Source organism: Callospermophilus lateralis, chromosome 18 (assembly GCF_048772815.1).
Source record: "Callospermophilus lateralis isolate mCalLat2 chromosome 18, mCalLat2.hap1, whole genome shotgun sequence".
Taxonomy (NCBI): domain Eukaryota; kingdom Metazoa; phylum Chordata; class Mammalia; order Rodentia; family Sciuridae; genus Callospermophilus; species Callospermophilus lateralis.
Genome location: NC_135322.1, coordinates 516,529 through 522,044, shown reverse-complemented (window position 1 = coordinate 522,044; position 5,516 = coordinate 516,529). Strand labels below are relative to the sequence as shown.

The 5,516-nt window shown below is 43.1% G+C and overlaps 2 pseudogenes; both read right to left on the bottom strand.

The window, feature by feature from the left end:
* Positions 1–1,139: 1,139 nt before the first annotated feature.
* On the bottom strand, positions 1,140–3,064 carry LOC143384146 (G patch domain-containing protein 2-like pseudogene; annotated as a pseudogene).
* Positions 3,065–3,372: 308 nt separating this feature from the next.
* On the bottom strand, positions 3,373–5,355 carry LOC143384368 (uncharacterized; annotated as a pseudogene).
* Positions 5,356–5,516: the final 161 nt, after the last annotated feature.

Here is a 5,516-nt window from a genome sequence, read left to right as displayed (position 1 = left end):
CTTTCCCTAGGATGTGTTTACTCTTTCTTGTGTTAACGCCTGAGTCACAGAGTAGGTGAATGTATAACCTTTTAACAATTGCTGAACTCTGATCTCACATGCTTGTTTTCTTTGGAGTCCTATGAGCAGTGTATGAGAGTTCTGGTTCTTCATATCCACTGGATATGGTTAGTTTTTTAATAGTAAATGTGTAGCAGTGTAATAATGTAGTTTAGTACCATTTCCTTGGTGTTTTATTATACTGAGCATTTTTTATTTACAACCAGCATGTTTTTGATAAAATATATTCATAACTTTTGTATAACTAAAAATGAGTTTTAGCTATATTCCCTTTTTATCAATAAATAAGTTGATAGAAAAAAATACAAAGATGTTAGACCCTATGCTTCAATAATGTGAATTTTTAACTGCAATCCTGAATGTGTAGTGCCTAATTTTGTGTATATGCCTTATACACAATGCAATGATCACATCTACATATATTTTAAAGTTTAATTTGTATTATTAGCATATTCTCCAGCATTTTCTAATTCTAGATAATTCATAGTACAAATCAAGCATTTGTTTGAATTTTTTGCCACATTCCTTGATGTAAAATCTCCCATCAAGGCTAATTTCCATTTGTCACATGATGTCACTGCAGAACATGGAATTTGAGAAAGTTATCAGTAGCACACCAATGTATTGTTTCTACCATATTTATATAGTGGGCACAAAAAAGCTCAAGTGCATAGAAAATCATGAAATATAGTGAAATGAATAAGAAGCTTTTTTATATCTTTAAAATAGTTTGAGGTATAATTTACTCAAACTATATGTTTAGAAAGTGTGTGTGTGTGTGTGTGTGCGCGCACATGCGCGCACACTGTGAATTGACAACAGGGGCACATTACCACTGAGCTACATGCCTATCCAGGGTCTTATTAAGTTGCTTATTATGCAACAAATTATGCTGAGGCTTGCCTTGAACTTGCAATCCTCCTGCCTCAGCCCCTGAGTAGCTGGAATTATGGGTGTGCACCACTGCACCCAGCATTACTTCTAATGTTTTGATGCATAGTCACACCTAAAAATAAGTTTTTTCTGGTCTTTAGTTCATCTTCCTCAACTTAGAATTCTATCCTTTGTGATGGCCACTTTCAATTATGTGCAAAAATGAGAAAGACTACTAAGAACCAGATGAATTCTTCTGAATTCTTTCTGAGGCATTGCTCTGCAGCTCCTGGCACACAATTCAAATCAGCATGGTATCCTCTTTGAGAAGGTCAAGAAAGTAAAAGGAATGTGGAACCTAAAAATTTATCCAGTTCAGAATCCATTTTTTTCTACTTAAGCAATGACCAGGAGTCCACTGGGCAGGAGATTAGGGACAGTGACTCTCTTCGTCTCCTTGCCATTCTTCACTATTGATGAAGAGCCCAGTGCACTGTTGCTACACAAACTGCTGGTTTCACATTCTGATATGTTTTTTTGTTTATCTGCTTCATACTCTATTCTTTATTTCCTTCCTATTTTGCTTAGGAAAGTGCTGCTTTCTGCTGGTTCACACAACCATGGCCCAATGAGGTCCAGGGAGTATTCTTCCAGCAGGACAACACTGCTCCTTAGTAGACTTGAACAGGCAGCCTCTCTCAGAGCTCCAGTCTGAACTTTCAGGTTTCTCTGAAGGCTGGCAGGCACCTTCTGCTGGCAACTGAGTGGTGACAAAGTGCATTTTCAGTAAAGAAATCAGATTCGTGCCAAGAATGTTGCTTATTCTTTATGGCATTGAAAGCTGGGTGCCATTTGGCTACCGTTGTGTCATCAGAGTCCCTGAAATTGGTGACTGGGCCACTTCTCAATTTTTAATGGCCCCATCCAGATGTGACTCAGAGGCCTCAGTGTATCAGCAAGTATGTGTTCTGCCAGGTGAGTGAAGTCAGACTGGGGCTTCCAAAGCTGCTGTCTGCCGCCAAGGGCCCAGGGACATCTCCTCCCACAACTCACCAAGTTCATTCTGCTCAGATGTCTGCTCCCAGTCTAAGGCTAAGTCAAGTACCAGCTCATCCTTGAGGCCACATCAGATAGCAACTGTGATGTTAGCAAAAACAAGCAAACTCAGGGAACTACTTCTCTGTGCTTTCTCCCCAATTAAATTTGTCACTGAATTATCAGACTAGTCAAATGCTCGTTCAGAATCCTTCCCTGCCTCAAAGATTGCATTTCAAATGCAGACAGTACAATCATAAGACTCCCACACCTCCAGTCTTGCTTATATGCCCAAGGTGACCCTGGGTCCAGGTATGTCCTGGAGAGAAGTAATCCATCCAAGCCACACATAGGAAACTAGTGGACAGCATGTTAGAAGAGGCCAAAGTGCTGACTCCAAGGGATGAAGGTGGGGAGGCAGAACGATAACTTTTCATTTGGACCTAGGACAGGGGAGTAGCCCTTCTAGGGCAGAAACTACCAAACAGAAAGTCCTGGTGACTAGGCTCCCTCCAAAATTGAGGGTCTCAACAGGACCACATATGTGGGGGAAAACAAGCATATTTCAAAGGACTCCACCATGCCCCAGCCTGGCCCCGAGGGCTTGAGCAAACATGGCTTGGAACACCATGCCCACACAGAAAGAGAGAAGAGAGCTGTAAGAGGCCATCTTGGATGGGGTGATAGGCCCTGAAAAGCAATGCCCCATCACCCTTGTCCCTCCCTCCAGCCACTACAGCCCCATGGGGTCATTAGCCATTGAGCTGCATCCCAGTGCCCCGATCCCCTCTGTCACTGGCCCTGACCCCACCCTCTCAACCTGCTCCTTCCCCTTTCCACTACCTATTAATCCAGTGTTCATGTAACAATCACGGCCCCTTGCCCCACACTGCAACTATTGGTGCTATCCTAGGACTCATGGCTCCTTTGCAGGACGAGGGAAAGAGATTTCTCTCAAGGGAATCACACAATAACACCTGTGAACAAATTTCACACTGTACTGAAATTTCAAATAAGTACTGAAGGCTGTCACACCTCCCAAGTGAGCTCAGAAGCCACACAGTACCACAGTAGCCAGGCTGTAAGTCAGGTCCATGGTGCTTTCCTTGGAGGCTTGGGGAGAAACACAAATCAGGCCCAAACAGAAGAATTATTTTCTGCCATAATACCCTGAGGCATACATGTGGAATGCTCTCAAATGCTGCTGCTGCTTTCATTATGACAGAACTCTACTGTTTTCAAATCACTCAATAAAGTGAATAGGGCTCCCAAGATTAAAGGTGGCTTAAGAGATAAGACATCGGGGCCGCAGTTATAGCTCAGTGGTAGCACACTTGCCTAGCATGTGTGAGGCACTGGGTTCAATCCTCAGCACCACATAAAAATAAATAAGCGAAAAAAGGTATTGTGTCCATCTACAAACAATTTTTTTAAAAAGAAATTTATCATCACACAAAGCAGAGAAACAAGAGGCAGGTTTTTCTCAGGTTGGTCAGGTAAAGGCCACAAAACTCATCACTGGTCATGAAAGACAATATCTCTGGAAAACATGGTCCATCTTTTAATTCACAAGCAGGACTCAGAACAGGTCTTTGGGGCCAAACCTGAGTCAGACCCAGACCTTAACACATTGGGAGTGAATGCTGTCATCTCACAAATCCTGCTCTGGGATGGGAAAGCAAAGCCTAACCACTTCCCTATGCAAAAGGAGTACCAACACACACTGTGGGCGCCTGATAGAGGCCACACGGCTTCAGTTACAGTACTGAAGGTGACTAACGCTTGGGCAAAGACCCTGGACAGGTTTAGAAGTGCAGCACAAAGCTTCAAGCTTCCCCCACACCTGGAATCAATGTGGACGTGTGAATGAATCAGCTTCAGTTCAAGCAAATGGCATCCTAAGGGATTTCCTCCAGTGTCATTGCATTAAACAAGAAAGCGCCCCACTTCCAGGTCATTAAGGTGTCTTCCCCATGTGAACTTTGTGGTACCTGAGGAAAGGCATTTGGCTGATAGCTTTCTCATATTCAAAACATTTATAAGGCCCTACTCCAGAGTGAAATCTGTGTTGAATGAGGCCAGGGCTTTGGCTAAGATTTTCCATACTTAAGACCCTCTAGGGCCTTTCTCCAGTGTCAACTCTCCTATGGTCACTGAAGTTGAAGTACACATTTGCTGCACTCATAGGGCCTTTCTTCAGCATGAACTGTGTGGTGTTTAAGGAATGCAGACCTTTGGCTAAAGGATTTCCCATATTCATTGCACCCAGAAGACCTTTCTCCAGTGTGAACTCTCAGGTGTAGAATAAGGCTGCAGTACTGACCAAAGGATTTCCTACATTCACTGCACTAATAAGGCCTTCATCCAGTGTGAATGTCCTGGTGGCTTAGAACACTGGAATTGTAGGTAAAGAATTTCCCACATTCATAAGGCCTTTCTCCAGTGTGAATACTATGCTGTTGCAGGAGTGCAGAGCTCTGGCTAAAGAATTTCCCACATTCACTACACTTAAAAAGCCTTTGTCCAGTGTGAATTCTGTGATGTGATTGGGTTGGATCTTTGGATAAAGATTTCCCACATTCCCCACACTCAAAAGGCCTCTATCCAGGGTGAACTTTCCAATGGTTATTGAGGCTGCAGCTCTGGCTAAAGGATTTACTGCATTCACAGCACTTATAAGGCCTTTCTCCAGTGTGAAGTCTCCAATGTTGAAAGAGGTTAGAGCTTTGGCTAAAGGACTTGCCACACTCTGAGCACTTATAAGGTCTTTCTCCAGTGTGTACTCTGGTATCTAATGAGACTGGAGCTGTGGGTAAAGGATTCCCCATACTCTCTGCACATGTAACATCTTTCTCTAGTGAGGACTCTCTAATGCTGAACAAGTAAGTGTGTGTTTGAGGATGAACACTTCATCACATTCTTCCCAGTTACAATGAGCTTTCTCCTGTGAGAGGCAGCACCATACTTGGTTTTGCTATTTGACTTTTCCACAGGAAGAAGACTGTTGATGGAGAAATTCCAAGCTGGTCAGGAAATCACTTCCAACCTCCCTGTGTATAAAGGCCTTCCTGGTTCATGGAATTTACAGTTCTTCACAAATGAGGTTCTGCCCATATCACTTCTGAATGGCTTCTCTTCAATACGCCGATTCTTGTGCTGAAAATTTGTACTGAAATAGAATTGTTTCTCACATGCTCAACACATGCACATTTTCTGCTTGTGGTATGCTTCCTTATGCTCAGCCAAGTGAAGGATGTCTTTTAAGATAAGGCCACACATCTCACAGAGGTTGGTCTCTTGGAGAGAGAGAACTGACTTGGGAGTCATAATCTATGACACTTCCTCTTACAGAAACACTCTGCTCAGAAGTTGCCTCCTCATCCTCTATTCCACACCACCAACCTGAAAGAAAGAAACAATAAAATACACATTGATGCCGTTGAAGGAGACAGCTCCATTACAAACATTTCTTGCATGTGGATGCTCCCAGGAACAAGTCTTGAGACTGCTTAAAGGACAAGGAGTTGGCGTTGAGGATGAGAACGAAC